Below are 19,778 nucleotides of genomic sequence, written 5' to 3'. Positions count from 1 at the left end.
ATCACAGTTTCCTGAGGAAATTGCTGTACCCCAGGGTGTCTAACATGATGATTCCTATCACATTTTAATGATATCAGCAGGAGTTAGAAACGTCAATTAAGCCAACAACCAGACAGCGTAAGGCTAAAGTCTCACACAATGTAATGCATGGTGTGCACTGTTTTTCAACCGTATGGATCACTAAGGCTGCATTTACACAGACAGCCCAATTCTGAACTTTTGCCAAATTATTTGCAAAAGATCTGTTTTGATTGGTTAATTAGTGGCAAAAGAGAAAAATTGGGCTGCCTGTGTAAACACAGCACAATTGCCTCATTGCCCTGTCGTATGTCTCACATTTGTATCAGTAATTAATTCACTCATTATATTGACATGCTCCTGTAAGATGGAGAAACGCAGCATCCTGATCATCTGAAAAGCAATGTGAGACCATGCTGGTGAAGCATTTTAATCTACTGTCATGTGCTGTGCATTGAAACCTGAGAAATAAGCTTCCAGATAAATGAGTCTACATCCTATAATGTTGGTAAATGGCTCCTTTGCAGACAAAAATAATTCAGCAGATCTTTTAATTGGCAACATGTAACTTCAGTATAAAACAGGGATTGTGAGTTTTTCTTTTCCCATCTTCTTACTCTGTAACACACACACTTCAAGTCCTTCTGATTAATAATGCACATTTACTATGGGCTGCATATTAGATGTTTGAAAGTGAGGTGCTGTTTTGATTAAGGATGATCTTTCAAAATGACATGTTGACTCCCTTCAGTTGGGGCCTATTCCTTGGGGAGCCCTCGTCATTCCACAAATGTGTTCTATTCCAACACAAGCACTCCTGATTCAAGTAGTCAACGGACCTAATCATCAAGCTCTTGATTAATTGAATCAGGCGTACAGTGCTGGAATAACAAAAATGTCCATGACATGATACTGGGTTAAAATATATGTAATGGATTATGTGTGCCAGGTGGAATTACTGTAATATATGGTAGAGTTGCTCATAGTGGGCTCTTCTGTATCTAGCTGAATATCATTGATGTAGCCCTTACATCCAAACCATGATTTCAAATGATTTATCTATTGTGGCTGGCATTTCCTACTGGCCAAACAGAGCTATTGAGACAAACACACTGAGCACTGACAATGTTGTTTGTTTTATGAAAACAAATGAAGTGTATTATGTATTCATGGAAGCAACCAGTCCACCTGCCTACATAAGATAACACAAATCAACCATGAGGAAAATGAGAAATATAATTGATTAATTATACATGAAAATGGTTCCGCTTTTATCAACCTCGTGATCATTTATAATATTGCCCCTCCTATAGCGGTAAGGATAGACACAATTCTAAATAGGAGTTATATCCGTTGTCATTAAATATGCCCCAAATTCAAAGCTAATGCAGCTATATACAATAATTGTAGATACAAATCAGGATACTAATCATCGCTGGTCATTTACAATTGTAACCTATACCGTAACGATACTAGTACGCGTACCCGTCTCTGTACTATATTTTCTACTAGCCCAGATTATACCTTTGTCTTTCTCCTTGAGACCTGGGCCTTGCCTGTGAGCTAATTGAATTCACCGGTGTGTAATTACTCTGCACCTCTGTCAGACCGATTGGGCCGTGTAATAGTAGCTTTGAAAGGCTACAACGATTACTGGAGCAGTAGTGGATATTCAAGTGAATATTTTGCTCTGTAACAATCTTTAACCCCGTAGTAGTGAGAGAGACATCAAAGGGTGGTTCTGCATTAAACAGAACATTTCTATTCAAATATAAGGTTGGTCTAGGTACAACAGTGAGCCACACTGAGATGGTAAAAACAATAGGAGGTCTTCAAGGAGGGAGTGAATCAGTGAAGTTGCCCAAGTAGCTGTGCACTTTTAGGTCATCATAAAAGGATTACCAGTGAGAGGAGGGCCATTAGGTTCATCTTGCTTGATTACCTGAGAATAGTCTGGGGTCCTCAGAGAGTACCACTGTCAGTTAATACCTCCTCTGATGGAGAGTGCTGTGAACAAAAAGGGTCTCAGGGTAGCTATAATGGTTATATGTGGTAAATGGCTTGTTTGGTTGTAGGATAGTGCGAAGAGACTCAGGGTCAGCCAGGGTAAAGAAAAACACAGTAGAGAACTCAATTTCACAATTTATTACTGTTTCAAAACTGTTTCTAGCTCCTAGCCAACTGTACATTACAAATATAGCTCTGTTCAGTGCCCTCTTTTGCCCTATTTTGTTCATTGAAAAGAGTGCATACACAATATTCAAAGACGATATTCTTGAGGTCTGTCATTCCAAGTTCCAAACAATATGTATGCCAATTTTTTTTTTTTTTACCACTGAGACACTTCTGTTCTGACTATTCCATGCAAGGGCAGATATAGACAGCCCTCAAACAAACATTACAATCAGAAATGCACATTGGACCATCCGACATACACATGGCCAAAAGTATGTGGACACCCCTTAAAATTTGTGGATTTGGCTATTTTAGCCACACTAGTTGCTAACAGATGTATACAATCGAGCACACAGCCATGCAATCTCAATACAAAAACATTGGCAGTAGAATGGCCCGTACTCCACTGTCATAGGATGCCACCTTTCCAAAAAGTCAGTTTGTCAAATTTCTGCCCTGCTAGAGCTGCCTCGGTCAACTGTAAGTGCTGTTATGGTGACGTGGAAAGTCTAGGAGCAACAACGGCTCAACCATGAAGTGGTAGGCCACACAAGCTCACAGAACGGGACCGCCGTGTGCTGAAGCGTGTAAAAATTGTCTGTCCTCGGTTCCAAACTGCCTCTGGAAGCAACATCAGCACAATAACTGTTCATCAGGAGCTTCATGAAATGGGTTTCCATGGCCGACCAGCCGTACACAAGACTAAGATTGCCATTCGCAATGCCAAGCGTCAGCTGGAGTGGTGTAAAACTGGAGCAGTGGAAATGTGTTCTCTGAAGTGCTGAATCACATTTCACCATCTGGCAGTCCGATGGACAAATCTGGGTTTGGCAGATGCCAGGTAGACGCTACCTGCCCCAATGCATAGTGCCAACTGTAAAGTTTTGTGGAGGAGGAATAATGGTCTGGGGCTGTTTTTCATGATTGGGCTCGGCCCCTTAGTTCCAGTGAAGGGAAATGTTAATGCTACAGCGTACAATGACATTCTACATGACTCCAACTTTGTGGCTAGAAGCTACACTTTATATACAAAAGTATGTGGACACCCTTTAAAATTAGTGGATTTGGCTATTTCAGCCACACACAGTTTGGGGAAGGCCCTTTCTTGTTTCAGAAGGACAATGCCCCTGTGCACAAAGCAAGGTCCATACAGAAATTATTTGTCAAGATCGGTGTGGAAGAACTTGACTGGCCTGAACAGAGCTCTGATCTCAACCCCATCGAACACCTTTGGGATGAATTGGGACGCCAACTGCGAGCCAGGCATAGTCGCCCGACATCAGTGCCTGACCTCACTAATGCTCTTGTGGCTGAATGGAAGCAAGTCCCCGCAGCAATGTTCCAACATCTAGTTGGAAGTCTTCCTAGAAGAGTGGAGGCTGTTATAGCAGCATAGGGGACACTAACTGCATATTAAATGCCCATGATATTGGAATGAGACATTCGACAAGCAGGTGTCCATATACTTGGCCATGTAGCGTATGCCTACTCCAATTCTTCTCATGGTGGAAAATGTATTTTCCAGACATAGGGTCTATACTACTGTTGGCTATTGTCATTCCGTGTACCACAATGAGAGCAGTAACTTGGAACAGCATTGTGTAAACCTTTTATCCATGTCAAAACTGTTATGCTATTTATTTTCAAAGTCAAGAACGGTTTAAATCAATTTATTGCACCCCAAAATAGATGTACAAGCCAATATTAGCTAGAAAAGGTATCCAAATGTCATGACTTGGACTCCACTGTACCTATAATGACGATGCAAAAGTCGGAGTCCTCAAAGGCCGGCCCTTGTTTCCATTCATATTCCTCACTGACATGAGGCCATTTGTCAGGGTTCTATATAGAACACAAAATATGTACTTTACAAGCAACACACCATGACCTCATTTAAAAGTGAAACAAATATGGTAATAGTTTACTGGTGCATTGCTCTCTTCTCCCAGTCTGGGATGTCTCCCCCCCAGCTCTGAGAGATCTGTAATTTTACAAAAGGAAAATAATGCATTACACGTGGACAGGATTTTCCCATCCAGTACTACATGGCAATATGTCATTCAACTCATACCAATAAAACATTTAATTTCTCACCAAATATTTTCAAAATCATTCCCCATTAGCTGCTCTTCCATCTTTAATAAATCTTCCGGACTGTCCTTTAAAAAGGTCACAGATGTCAAAAAGGAGATATAGGACTCTTTTTTTTTTAAATTCTGAAACAAAGTAGTTTTACATTTGTTCACTTCCTAATGTCACAGTCTAATTTGAATATCATTCAAAATGGTTTAAAGAGGAAGTGTCATACTTGCTTCCGGCATAGAAATAAGGTCTGAGCTGTTGCAGCGCTTTGGTGAGGGAGAAGGAGACCGCTGTCTCCCACATGACCCATCCCTGGAGAATGAAGGCTCAAGATTCTCTGCAGTAAAATATTGGACAACATCATGGCAATTCTTGGTACAACTAGAATACCAATGGGGTTGGCTTACTTTTTTGAAGGGTCCTCCTCACTATAATTGTTTGGTGGCTTGCGCAGCATTTTAGTTTGCCATTTCCCCTCAACGCCAATACTTGGTGGCTTGCAGGGAACCCCATCGAACACCTTTGGGATGAATTGGAATGCTGACTGCGAGCCAGGTCTAAACCCCCAACATCATTGCTCGACCTCACTAATGCTCTTCAAATCAAATCAAATGTATTTAATATAGCCCTTTGTACATCATCAAGTGCTGTACAGAAACCCAGCCTAAAACCCCAAACAGCAAGCAATGCAGGTGTAGAAGCACGGTGGCTAGGAAAAACTCCCTAGACAGGACAAAACCTAGGAAGAAACCTAGAGAGGAACCAGGCTATGAGGGGTGGCCAGTCCTCTTCTGGCTGTGCCGGGTGGAGATTATAACAGAACATGGCCAAGATGTTCAAATGTTCATAAATGACCAGCATGGTCAAATAATAATAATCACAGTAGTTGTCGAAGGTGCAGCAAGTCAGCACCTCAGGAGTAAATGTCAGTTGGCTTTTCATAGCTGATCATTAAGACTATCTCTACCACTCCTGCTGTCTCTAGAGAGTTGAAAACAGCAGGTCTGGGACAGGTAGCACATCCGGTGAACAGGTCAGGATTCCATAGCCGCAGGCAGAACAGTTGAAACTGGAGCAGCAGCACGGCCAGGTGGACTGGGGACAGCAAGGAGTCATCATGCCAGGTAGTCCTGAGGCATGGTCCTGGGGCTCAGGTCCTCCGAGAGAGAGAAAGAAAGAGAGAAAGAGAGAATTAGAGAGAGCATACTTAAATTCACACAGGACACCGGATAAGATAGGAGAAGTACTCCAGATATAACATACTGACCCCAGACCCCCGACACATAAACTACTGCAGCATAAATACTGGAGGCTGAGACAGGAGGGGTCAGGAGACACTGTGGCCCCATCCGATGATACCCCCGGACAGGGCCAAACAGGAAGGATATAACCCCACGCACTTTGCCAAAGCACAGCCCCCACACCACTAGAGGGATATCTTCAACCACCAACTTACCATCCTGAGACAAGGCCGAGTATAGCCCACAAAGATCTCTGCCACGTCACAACCCAAGGGGGTTGTCTTCAGTGACTCAACCCACTCAAGTGACGCACCCCTCCTAGGGACGGCATGAAAGAGCACCAGTAAGCCAGTGACTCAGCCCCTGTAATAGGGTTAGAGGCAGAGAATCCCAGTGGAAAGAGGGGAACCGGCCAGGCAGAGACAGCAAGGGCAGTTCGTTGCTCCAGAGCCTTTCCGTTCACCTTCACACTCCTGGGCCAGACTGCACTCAATCATATGACGCATTAAAGAGATGAGTCTTCAGTAAAGACTTAAAGGTTGAGACCGAGTCTGCGTCTCTCACATGGGTAGGCAGACCATTCCATAAAAATGGATAAGGTTTGTAATCACAACTAAAGTTGCCAAATAAGTTCTTAGCCTAACTGGCATACATGCGCAGCACATGATTTTCAAGTTTGGGGAAGATCATTTTCACAATAAAAATGGACCTTTATAATAAAATAATTACATTGATAATCACATTTCAAATCAAGGCTAATTTATTTGTCACATGCGTCGAATACAACAGGTGTAGACCTTAGCGTGTAATGCTTACTTACAAGTCCTTAACCAACAATGTTTTTTTAAGAAAATAGAATCAAGAAAACATTTACTAAATAAACTAAGTAAAAAACAACAACAACAAAAGAAGGAACACAATATAATAACAATAATGAGGCTATACACAGTTGATTTAGTAATTTAGTCGAAGTAATTTGTAAAGTGACTATGCATAGATAATAAACAGTGAGTAGCAGCAGTGTAAAAACAAAGGGGGGGGGGGTCAATGCAAATAGTCTGGGTGGCCATTTGATTCATTGTTCAGCATTCTTATGGCTTGAGGGTGTAAGCTGTTAAAGAGCCTTTTGGACCTAGACTTGGCGCTCCGGTACCACTTGCCGTGCGGTAGCAGAGAGAACAGTCTATGACTTGGGTGACTTTTTGTGGTCACTTTTGTGGATGGTATTTTCCTTCTAATGGAACTGTCACGCTTATAGCCTACTGCCGTGTGCGCATTGCTGCGCTTGTAATCTAAATAAATAGTCTAATAGTGTCTCAACATGGAGGATAGTAGATTGACATAGGCTAGTGCTTTTGCTGTTCGTTGGGCCTACTCATCTTGTTGACTGACGAAAATTAAATGTGGACAATTCTTCCAATATCTTCAATATGCTCCTCGGAATTAGATAAGGATACATGCAGTTGCATCCCCGATGTGTCTGTCTTCACTTGTAGCTTGTGAGAAAGACCCAATCGGAGAGCCATGTGAGTGAGAGGTGCTTCTGCATGCAGCGGGAGAAGATAATTATAATTAGTACATTCAGCCCAAGGGCACAACGGCCACTGGCCACAGAAAAACATGGATTTTTTTAGGGTGCATTACAGGCACACAAACGGGTTGCAGTCAGGTAATTCAGAGCATTATCAAGTGATTGTCAAATTGTGAATGAGAGACTGATGAAGTGTGTACAGCCTGCGCAAAAAAAAGAAAGCAGAACTCATGCCTTTCATGCAACTTTTTTCAAATTATCATTAGAGTTGCATCATGTAGCCTTAGAATGTATTGCAAATCAAAACGTATAGGCTGTCACGACTTCCACCGAAGTTGGCTCCCCTGCCTGTTCGGGCGGTGCTCGGCGGTCGTCGTCACCGTCCTACTAGCCACCACCAATCCCTTTTTCGTTTGTCTGTTGGTTTTGTCTTATTAGTTTCACCTGTGTGTATTTTAGTTTAATTAGCGTCCTTATATTTAGTAGGTTGTCCCGCCCTTGTTTTGTGTGGGATTGTTTTTGTATTCCTGTTATTTGGTGGTGTTCATGAGTTTTATTCTCCGGACTATTTTGGTCCTGCGTTGGATTATTCACCCTGTGTGTTGGGTTGACCATTGTTTTGTGCGCCGGAGAATAAATTGTCTAATAACTGAAACCTGCTCTCTGCGCCTGATTCCACCCACCTTAGTAATTTGTGACATAGGCCAACATTTGTATCACAACTAAAGTTACATACATAACTGAGTTAACTCTTTGTTAACTGTTCAACACAGAATATGCACACATGTGCACACATTTTATTTTATTCAGCTATGTTCAATTGTATTCTTCATACTATAAAATAGTGTAAAATAATGCCATGGAATTCTAAGCAAATCTTGTCTCCTAAATGAACTAGTGTAGCCCACAGCCATATGGAATTGCCAGATCAAGGCCTAACATACCACAACTCAGAGTATGCTATTCTGTTCTTCTGAAATAGACTACATTTTCTTCATATCATGTTTCTTTAGACCTGTCTAAAATAAATAATGGATTTATTGTGAAGGTGTACCTTATATTACATGGATATATTAGACTTTTTAAACTGTAGATGTTCCAAAGGCCTCAATCAGTGGCTTGTAGGCTATGCCTTGGAAGCCGGGAGATGCCAAATAGGTTTATGTTAATTAATGGTCAATTCCCATGTGATCGGCAGTTATTTCCTTGACAATCACCTTCTTGACCGCCACAACCCTATGACTGTTCAAAATAATTTTTCCCAGTCGGAGCTTGTTTCTTTCCAAGATCCTAGTTGTCTTGAACGCACTGAAGTCAGAATTTCGGTGATTTCTGAGTTCCCAGGTCCGAGTTCCCAGTTGTTTTGAATGCTGCATTAATGCTCAGAGGGAGATGGCAGGGTATTCCCTTTGAGTCAAAGCCAATTTATGCTTCATCCGAAAATGTGGTCGGAGGCTTTGTATGGAGAGTGTGATGCAATTGCGGAGCCTCCGGGGGCATGCGGTGACCAAAAAATATGTTTACTCTGACTGCTGCAGAGGCCGCTTTGCAGTAAATGCTGTACAGCCATTGCAGATGTCAGACTGACCATGCAGAGCCTTTTAGGAACCAAAACTCCATCATAGTGACGTGTGAATGCGTTGTCTGCAGCATTCGGTCACATGACAGCTCAATCAGCTGTTCGATTTTACTTACCATGTCAACTGAGCCAGGATCACAGTCAAAAGGATTGGGAACTAGGTCCGTCCCAAAGTGCTCTTCCAAGCGTTGGAGGTGAGCAGTCATCACTCGTGCCGGACACTTCCTGATGCTGTTTTCTGTTATTTTCTTTTCATTACACAGAAAATCAACCAAGTCTGTTTTTTAAAAATGTTTTTTACATCTATTGTGAATAACAACAGTTCCTCTCTCAATGCGAAAAATCTTTCCAACACTCCCCCTCAGTAACAACCAAGCCTCCGCGGGAAGTACTGTAGACATATGTTCCATTTCACACCGATGCGTGGTGGTTATCAAGGGCGAGCGTTGGAAAGATTTTTCACATTGAGAGAGGAACTGTTGTCATTCGCAATGGATGTAAAATAAACAGATTTGGTTGACTTTCTGTGCTCTTTACAAGCTCTGAACCCATGTCTCCACGTAGATTTGCAAGCAGGCGCGCACGTAGTCGATGTGGTTTGAGGTAGTTTACAATCAAAGTTACCTGTTGCAATAGATGTGTCTCCGAGTTCTGTACTCAGATCTTTTAGCCGCCAGTTGCTCTCGGTGTATACAGTGTGTGTCATACAGTGCATCCATATGGCAGAGGGAGACACATTCATAACTGGAGTGCAGAGTCCTGCCTGCCACCCCGTGATGGATGGAGCCCCAGCTGTGTAAAAGCCCACCATTCCAGCCCATATGGTATCTGTTTTTCGTCAATATAGCCAAGTAGCTAGGGCTGTGGCGGTCATTCAACCGGTTATAGTCATGCAAAAGACTGCCGGACTCACGGTAATTGACCATTAATTAACATAAACAAGTTTCGTATCTCCGGGCCTCCACACACTGGCTACATCCAAAACATTAGGGGGTCAACGAAAGGTTTTAAGATTCTCAAAGTTCTTTCGAAGGACCTTAGGGTTATTGGCACTGAAAATTGTCCCCAAAAGTTTATTCCAAGATCCCCATAGGAGGAGGGGTTCATCGAGGAACCTCCTTAGTTGGTGGGGCTTCTTGCAGGAATCTAACTGCCCAACTGAAGTATTTGGATTTGAATTTGAAAGGACAGCAGGTGTAGACACCTAACTGAAAAATGTAAAGATCTCCTAAATTTAAGGTAAGGTTTGTCCCTTGTATGATCTAAATTGATATTGATTTATGACCGTCTAGCTTTTCATATTTGTGCAAAACAGAAAATGGACACAGTTCAATGGATATAAATCAACAAAGGTAAGAATATGTATGCTTGTAACGGTTGACGAGGAGGAGTAGTTGGAAGGACCGGGGACCAATGCGCAGCGTGGTAAGTGTTCATGATATTTATTATAACTCAGAACACTAAAGAACACTAAAGAATAAAACAACAAAGAGACCAAAAATGAAACCGAAACAGTTCTGTCTGGTGCAGACACAAAACAGAAAATATAATCACCCACAACTCAAGGGTGAACCAGGCTGCCTAAGTATGGTTCTCAATCAGGGACAATGATTGACAGCTGCCTCTGATTGAGAACCATACCAGGCCAAACACAGAAATACCAAATCATAGAAAAAAGAACATAGACTGCCCACCCAACTCACGCCCTGACCATACTAAAACAAAGACATCACAAAGGAACTAAAGTCAGAAAGTGACAATGCTCTAAGAATATGTTGGAGGCTAGCTGTATTGGTTGCAGATGACTGAACTGCTCACTTTTGTGTCTGTGTCTGTAGGTATACTGTCAATTGGTATGTTATGCAGATCACATGTACCATCCTCCTCCTTTACCTCTTCGATGAAAATCCCATAGGCCTCTACATTATGGACAAGGTATGTGTAGGAAAACCACAGTTATTTACATTCACATTTACCACAAAAAACAATAATGTCATGTGCATGTTTTGTTAAAAATATGTACAATTAAAAACATTTGGATTCACAGACTTCACCCTCCCTATACCCCTGATGAATATAACAGGAAACCTGTAGGGAAAAAAGGTGGAGGAGGAAGGGAAGGGCTGCTAAGGTACACAATAGTAGATGTTGGTCGACAGAAGGTGTTCTTTGGTAAAAGGGGTAAATTGGTTATCAAAAAGAAAGGAGGACCAAGGCACTCTTCATATAATTAATTACAATGCCTTAATTTGTTCAATAGAGACAAAGTCAGGGAGTACAAAGAAATGATAATACAATGTCCTCTATTGAACAGCTTTTTCCAATCAGCCCTAATTAGAAGAGGGAGCTGTTACAAAATTGATTGGACAACACCTAGTAAGTAATATTATACACATTAAATAGTGAAATACTGTAGACATGTTATCAAAATGTTTTACTCCAAGCTAGAAGCATCAGAACGCCTAGAAAGGTAGTTCTAACCTTAAATATGACTGTTAAAAAGCCACCACTAACATTGAGTGGCTGCTGCCAACACACTGACTCAACTCCAGCCACTTTAACAATGGAAATTGATGTAGAAATACATCACTAGCCACTTTAAACAATGCTACTTAATATAATGTTTACATACCCTACATTACTCATCTCATATGTATATGTATATACTGTACTCTATATCATCTACTGCATCTGTATGTAATACATGTATCACTAGCCACTTTAAACTATGCCACTTTGTTTACATACCCTACATTACTCATCTCATATGTATATGCTGTACTCGATACCATCTACTGCATCTTGCCTATGCCATTCTGTACCATCACTCACTCATATATCTTTATGTGCATACTCTTTATCCCTTTACACTTGTGTGTATAAGGTAGTAGTTTTGGAATTGTTAGGTTAGATTACTAGTTGGTTTTTACTGCATTGTCGGAACTAGAAGCACAAGCATTTCGCTTCACTCGCATTAACATCTGCTAACCATGTGTATGTAACAAATACAATTTGATTTGATTTACCAAGAAAAGGAAAGCAATATATTCCATAGTACACAGCAAACATGGACAACAACAGTCTGAACATAGCTGAGGGCAAAAGAGCAAAATGTCCACTAGATGACAGCAAATAGACCCATCACAACCCTACAGAAAAGGTGAGAAATCCATATCTTCATTTAAACCAGGGTACTTAGTGGCCTGTAGTTTGTAAGTCCCAAAACGCTCCCTTTGGTTTAGCTGTTTAAGACAGTCCCCTTTTCTAATTGAGGTCGGAACATGATCAATACCCATAACTTGTAAGGAGGCAGGGTTGCCATGGTGTTAGGACTTGTAGGACTTGTAGGACTTGTAGTTGCCATGGGGTAGTCTTCATTGCCTACCCGTATGGCTTACTTGTGTTCCACTAAGCGTTCTTGAAGGCGTTTCTTTGTCCGTCCAATGTAGAACACCTTGCACTGTGGACATTCCAATGTAGAACACCTTGCACTGTGGACATTCCAATCTGTAGATGACATGAGCGGTTTTGCAGTTAATGAAATGCTTGACGTGATACTCCATTTTAGAAGCTGTGTCAACAAAATACTTCTTCTGTGCAATATTTCTGCACTGGTTGCATTTAAAAGAGCCCTTGGGTTTGTGGTCTAGCTAAGTGTTTTGAGAGTCACCCGGAAGATAACTCTGGACTAATTTGTCATTTAGGATAGGACATCTCTTAAAGCTTATGACTGGTGGCTCAGGAAAGACTTGGCGTAGTAGCGTATCACATTGGATGATTCCCCCAATAATTTTTCTATGCTTCAGTGCTGTATTTTCTAACAAAGTACACTCTCTGATGTTCCACGAGGCTCTCCCCTTCGCAACAAGGTCTCTCTGTCAAGGTCTCTCTGTCAAGTACCTGCATCTTTCAGGACCTAGCCCCGATTCAAGAAGAGATTCTCCAATTCAGCAGATTTGACACTGCAGTCTGTTTCCTGATCGAAAATTCTACGGACTCTTTGGAATTGGCCATATGGAATGTTCTCTTTTAGCCTTTTGGGGTGAAATCTGTCTGCCCTTAGAATGGTATTACCATCTGTAGGCTTCCTAAGGATTGATGTGTGCAAACAATCTTTGTCCTTTTTTACTGATGTCAAGGTCCAAAAAATGAATTATCCTTGCTGTACTCCATAGTTAGTTTGATGTTAGGGTTAATGTTGTTAACATATTGGTGGAAGGAAATAAGTTCATCTTCTGAGCCGGACCAGAACAGGGAAACATCATCAATATAGCGTCCCCACCATATAATCCGGTCAAAGAAATGCTTATTAGAAGGATCCAAAATGATGTAATTTTCCCATTTACCCAAGTACAAACCAGTGTAGGAAGGGCTGTAGCAAGCTCCCATGGCACATCCTTTGACTTGCTTAAAAATACGGTCCCGAAAGACAAAGATGTCATGATTAAGAGTCCGTTCAGTCAGTGAGACAATGAATTCTGTAGGAGGCATCTCAGTCTCAGACCGGGTACTCAAAATGGTGCATTGCTGCCAATCCTTGTTCATGCTCAATGGTGGTGTATAGAGACTCCACATCCATGGTGACTTAAAAAGGAAGCTGTATCTATATTGTTCAATTCCTTCATTTTGTTCAACACGTCTGTGGTATCTTGATGGGCTGGGAGTGACGTAAGAAAAGGCTGAATAAAGTCATCAATGTACTTAGAGATGGGTTCTGTCAGACTTTCATTACCACTAATGGCTGGTCTGCCTGGGGTGGTTTTCAAGATTCTTGTGGACTTTTGGAAGAAGATAATACGTTTCTATTGAACATGCCATACAAATAAAGGCATTTTAATTCATTATATGAAGAATGCCTTGGTCCTCCTTTCTTTTTGATAACAGGAAACCTGTTCTATCACCATGCACTGCAAAATCATTCTGGCTATGAATATGGAGAACATCAACACATTAACATCAACACGCCAGAGGATATACCCATTGGACTTGGGGCTCTGCTAGGAGTTTACCTCATATTTTTAATTTTTTTATTCTGCTTTGCCACTAAAATTATAGTGTGTTATTGTTGTTATTATTCATAATATGCATAACGGAGGGGGGCTAAACTAAAAAACTTAAAAAATAAGGGTTCAACAAGAGTTCTAAGATCCTCAAAGTTCTTTGAAGAATATATATACAGTACCAGTCAAAAGTTTAGACACACCTACTCATTCCATGGTTTTTCCTACATTGTAGAATAATAGTGAAGACATCCAAACTATGAAATCATATGGAATCATGTAATAACTAAAATATATTTTAGAAGTAGCCACCCTTTGCCTTGATGTCAGCTTTGCACACTCTTGGCACACTAATGTCAGAGAATGAAAGAGCACAATCTAATTTCATGGCAATCCTTGGTGCCACTGTCCGTGGCTTGCAGAAAAATCCTGTCTCACTCCATCATAGTTGAAGGGTTGCTGAGGTTGCCTTTAGAGCTCATTTTCCTGACGATGGCTCAACGCTCTTTGTACATGGAGACTTCAACCTGCTGCCTTCGATTCATTTATTTCATTTATTGCCTCCTTTGACCTCACCCTTTCCCAGCCATTGCAATCTTTGCTCTCTCTCTCCCACTGTTCTGGCCTCTTCTATCCTATCATCTCTCCCTTCTGCTAAATCCTTCTACCTCCTGTCTCCTGATTCTGCTTCTTCGACCCTAATCTCCTGTCACGGTCGTCCTCCTCTTCATCTGAAGAGGAGAGGCGAGAAGGATCAAAGGACCAAAATGCGGCGTGGTATGTGTTCATAGTGAATATTTAATTAAAGAAAGTACTGAACACTGCATACAAAAACAATAAACCAATAACGACAGTGAAGCTACAAATGAGACCTGTGCTGACACAAGCAACTAGCATAGACAATCACCCACAAACAAACAGTGCAACCCAGGCTACCTAAGTATGATTCTCAATCAGAGACAACTAATGACACCTGCCTCTGATTGAGAACCATACTAGGCCGAAACATACAAATCCCCAAATCATAGAAAAACAAACATAGACTGCCCACCCAACTCACGCCCTGACCATACTCAATAAATACAAAACAAAGGAAATAAAGGTCAGAACGTGACATCTCCTCCCATTCCGCAACCTATGACTCGCAATGTCCCCTTTCCTCCCGGCCGGCTCTCCCTTCCTGCTCCGTGTCTGAGTGACTCTTTGCGAGCTTACAGAACAGGGCTGCGGTAAGCCGAGCGAAAATGGAAGAAAGCTAAACTCAACCCCATCCCTTCCTCCCTTCTCCAGACCATCTCTGGTGACCTTCTCCATTCCTCACATCCCCCATTAACTCATCTCTGACCAGTGGCTGCATCCCCTGTGACTTCAGTTGCTCCCCTCCTTAAGAAACCAACACTCGACTCCTCTGATGTCAAAAACTACAGACCAGTATCTGTTATTTTCTTTCCAAAACACTCGATTGCGTTGTCTATGACCAACTCTCTCACCATCTCTCTCAGAACGATCTTCTTGACCCAAACCAGTCAGGTTTCAAGATGGGTCACTCAACCAAGACTGCTCTATTCTTTGTTGCTGGGGCTTTCCACACTGCCAAAGCTGACTCTCTCTCTCTCCTCATCCTCCAAGATCTATCCTCTGCCTTTGACACAGTGAACCATCAGTTCTTTCTCTCCACCCTCTCAGGACTGGGCGTCTCAGGCTCTGCACTCTCTTGGATTGCATCCTACCTGGCAGGCCACTCCTACCAGGTGACGTGGAGAGGATCTGTGTCTGCACCACATACTCTCACTTTCGATTATAGGCCCTCTCCTCTCGATACAACAAGTCACTCGGCTCCGTCATATCCTCACATGGTCTATCCTATCATTGCTATGCGGATGACACTCAACTACTCCCCCCCCCCCACCCCCACCCCCCCGACACCCAGATGGCGACACTATATCTGCATGCCTGGCAGATATCTTAGCTTGGATGTCGGAACACCACCTCAAGCTCAACCTCGACAAGACGGAGATGCTCTTCCTCCAGGGAAAGGCCTACCCGCTCCAAGACCTCTCCATCACAGTTGACAACTCCACGGTGTACCCCTCCCAGAGTGCAAATAACCTTGACGTGACCCTGACAACACCCTGTCGTTCTCTGCAAACATCAAAACAGTGACTCTCTCCTGCAGGTTAGTTCCCTACAAACCTCAAACTCAACTCTATGTGCAATTAATTATCAGGTAGAACAGAAAACCAGTTGGCTACAGACTTCATAGGGTAAGAAAGGAGTACCCCGCTCTACAACATCCGTAGAGTATGACCCTATCTCATACAGGAAGCCGGCACAGGTCCTAATCCTGGACTACTGCAACTTGCTGTTGGCTGGGCTCCCCGCTTTGTGCCATTAAACCCCTGCAAATCTCTCAGAACATTGTAGCCCGCCTGGTGTTCAACCTTCTCAAGTTCTCCCATGTCACCCCACTCCTCTGCACATGCCACTGGCTTCCAGTCGAAGCTCGCATCCACTTCAAGACCATGGTACTTGCATACGGAGCAGCAAGAGGAACTGAACTTCCCTACTGTGAGCGGACCAAGTACTTGGAGGTTGCTCTACAGCGGTGGAATAAACGATTCAGGAGCAGGTTTTATTAGTTAAACCAAGTTCTCTATTGAGGTATTTTTTTCCCTTCTCAAACACTTCAACACAATAAAGGATGATATCCCAAGGATGATATCCCAAGGATGATATCCCAAGGATGATATCCCAAGGATGATATCCCAAGGATGATATCCCAAGGATGATATCCCAAGGAAAACACAAATCTTCACAAGAACAAGGAACACAGGTGAGTATCTTTAAGCTATAACATAAATCACGGGTGTGTCACCGCCTTCCCGATCAGTCCGTGGAGAGCTCCCTTCAGGTGGTCGTCCGGATCCATGGTGACCATCCCCAAGAGGTGGTGTGTTCCCTTCTCCCTTCTGAAAGGTATGTCCTCTCCTTTGTAGAAACAAACACTCTTTTCTCCCCTCTCTGCCGGTTCCCTCCTCTCTCTTGTCGGGGAAAGAGAATAGCTCATTAGTACCGTCAGCTGTGCTTAACTGCCTCTGATCACCTTGACTCACATGCCGGGCTGGGCGACTGTCCGTGGGAGCAGCCTGCCCTCTGGTGGTCCTTCCACAATACCTACATCCCAACCCAAGCACTCCGTTCTGACATCTTTGGTCTCTCTGCCACCCCCACCTGTACGGGAGGGAAGCTCCCGCTCAGCCCAGTCCAAACTCTTCTCTATCCTGGTACCCCAATGGTGGAACCAGCTTCCGCCTGAAGCTAGGTTAGCAGGGTCCCTGCCCTTCTTCTGAAAAAATCCCAAACCCTACCTCTTCAAAGAGTATCTTAAATAAAACCACAGCACCGCCTGCAAACCCTCCTCACCCCGACCTTTTCTGAACTAACACTCGCACTTTTTCTGGATGAGGGCTTCCGCTAAATGACTAAAATGTACAAAAATGTATTGAACCTTTATTTAACTAGGCAAGTCAGTTAAGAACAAATTCTTATTTACAATGACAGCCTTCCAAAAGGCAAAGGGCCTCCTGCAGGGACGGGAGCTGGGATTAAAAAATACAACCTTTAAAAAGAATCACGACAAGAGAGACAACACAACACTGCATAAAGAGAGACCTAAGACAACAACATATCATGGCAGCAACACATGACAACAACATGGTAGCAACACCACATGGCAGCAGCACAACATGGTAGCAGCACAAAACAGGGTACAAACAGTATTGGGCACAGACAACAGCACAAGGGGCAAGAAGGTAGAGACAACAATATATCATGCAAAGCAGCCACTGTCAGTAAGAGTGTCCATGATTGAGTCTTTGAATGAAGATAAAACTGTCCAGTTTGACTGTTTGTTGCAGTCGGTAGCTGCAGCGAACTTAAAAGACGAGTGACCCAGGGATGTGTGTGCTTTGGGGACCTTCAACAGAATGTGACTGGCAGAACGGGTGTTGTATGTGGAGGATGAGGGCTGCAGTAGATATCTCAAATTGAAAGGCACATTTCCATCCCCTGCACTGGCTTTGGAGGGTAGCTCTTCAAAGCAGCGTGTAGTGTGTACCATGTGTACCAGCAACAGGACCAGCTGTAGCTCTGTGTTTGATCTTCATAAAGAAATGGTCAAGATGGACTTCTGTTGCATCGCCTGTCTTTACACTAATGAGCCTTGCTTCGTCTTTATTCACGCTCTCTCTCTCTCCATATCTCTCTCTCCCCCCTACCTTCACCTCTCTCTCTATGTAGAGATATGTGCTTCCCCAGGTCGTGGTGTTGGTAGCATGACCAGATCCTTTCCACTGGGCACAGACGTCAGGTCAACGTCTAGTTTTGATTGACATTTGGTTGAGTTTTCAACTATTGTGAATTCAACATGAAATCAACCAAAAATTGCACGAGGTCAAAATACGAAATGTCCTCACGTTGATGACTTTTTGCAAATCCAATCAGTTTTCCACGTTGATTCAACGTCAGTACATAGATTTTTGGGGTTGAAATGACGTGGAAACAGCATTGATTCAAACCGTTTTTGCCCAATGGGTTGTTATCCTTAATGAGCTCTTTGATTTTCTCAAGTCATGGCTCCTTCCTACACTTGTTGTTAATGAGTCAGGTCTAGCTTACCTGACTGAGTTGACAAGCAGTCGTTAGTGAGTGATCCTGTATAATATGAAAATATATTTTCATTTCAGTGAACATGGTGGCCTTTTGGTACAGACATTCTATACAGTTGCATGAGAGAACTTCGCATTTTAACTATACTGAACGAAAAATATAAACGCTTTTTTACATCCCTGTTAGTGAGCATTTCTACTTTGCCAAGATAATCTATCCACCTGACAGGTGTGGCATATCAAGAAGCTGATTAAACATGATCATTACACAGGGGCATCTTGTGCTGGGGACAATAAAAGGCCACTCTAAAATGTGCAGTTGTGTCACACAACACAATGCCACAGATTTCTCAAGTTTTTAGGGAACGTGCAATTGGCATGCTAACTGCAGGAATGTCCACCAGAGCTGTTGCCTGAAAATTAAATGTTAATTTCTCTACCATAAGCCGCCTCCAATGTAATTTTCGAGAATTTGGCAGTACGTCCAACCGGCCTCACAACAGCAGACCACGTGTAACCACGCCAGCTCGGGACCACCACATCCAGCTTCTTCACCTGCGGGATTGTCTGAGACAGCCATGAGACAGCTGATGAAACTGTGGGTTTGCACAACCAAAGTATTTCTTCACAAACTGTGAGAAACCATCTCAGGGAAGCTCATCTGCGTGCTCATCATCCTCACCGACTTCAGTGGGAAATAATCACCTTTGATGGCCAATGGCATGCTGGAGAAGTGTGCTCTTCCTGGATGAATCTCGGTTTCAACTGTACCGGGCAGGTGGCTGACAGTGTGTATAGCGTTGTGTGGGCGAGTGGTTTGCTTATGTCAATGTTGTGAACAGAGTGCCCCAAGGTGGCAGTGGGGTTATGGTGTGGGCAGGCATAAGCTATGAACAATGAACACATTTGCATTCTATGGATCACCTCATGCTTCAGCATGATAATGCACGACCCCATGTGGCAAGGATCTGTACAGAATTCTTGGAAGCTGAAAATGTCCCAGTTCTTCCATGGCCTGTATACTCACCAGACATGTCATCCATTGTGCATGTTTGAGATGCTCTGGATCTACGTGTACGTCAACGTGTTCTAGTTCCCCGCCAATATCCGGCAACTTTGCACAGCCATTGAAAAGGATTGGTACAACATTCCACAGGCCATAATCAACAGCCTGATCAATTCTATGTGAATTGCATGAGGCAATTGGTGGTCACACCAGATACTGACTGGTTTTCTGGTACACGCCCATACTTTTGTTTGAAAGTTATCTGTATTCCCAGTCATGTGAAATCCATAGATTAGGGCCTAATGGATTTATTTGAATTGACAGATTTCCTTATATGAACTGTAACAGTAACAACTTTGAAATTGTTGCGCGTTGCGTTTATATTTTTATTCAGTGTACATAGTTGACATCCACTGACTATGAATAGTAGTCGTGGCCAAAAGTTTTGAGAATGACACAAATATTAATTTCTACAAAGT

Source organism: Oncorhynchus kisutch, linkage group LG24 (genome assembly GCF_002021735.2).
Source record: "Oncorhynchus kisutch isolate 150728-3 linkage group LG24, Okis_V2, whole genome shotgun sequence".
Classification (NCBI taxonomy): domain Eukaryota; kingdom Metazoa; phylum Chordata; class Actinopteri; order Salmoniformes; family Salmonidae; genus Oncorhynchus; species Oncorhynchus kisutch.
The sequence above is the reverse complement of the archived record's forward strand: the minus strand, read 5'-3'. Positions refer to the sequence as shown.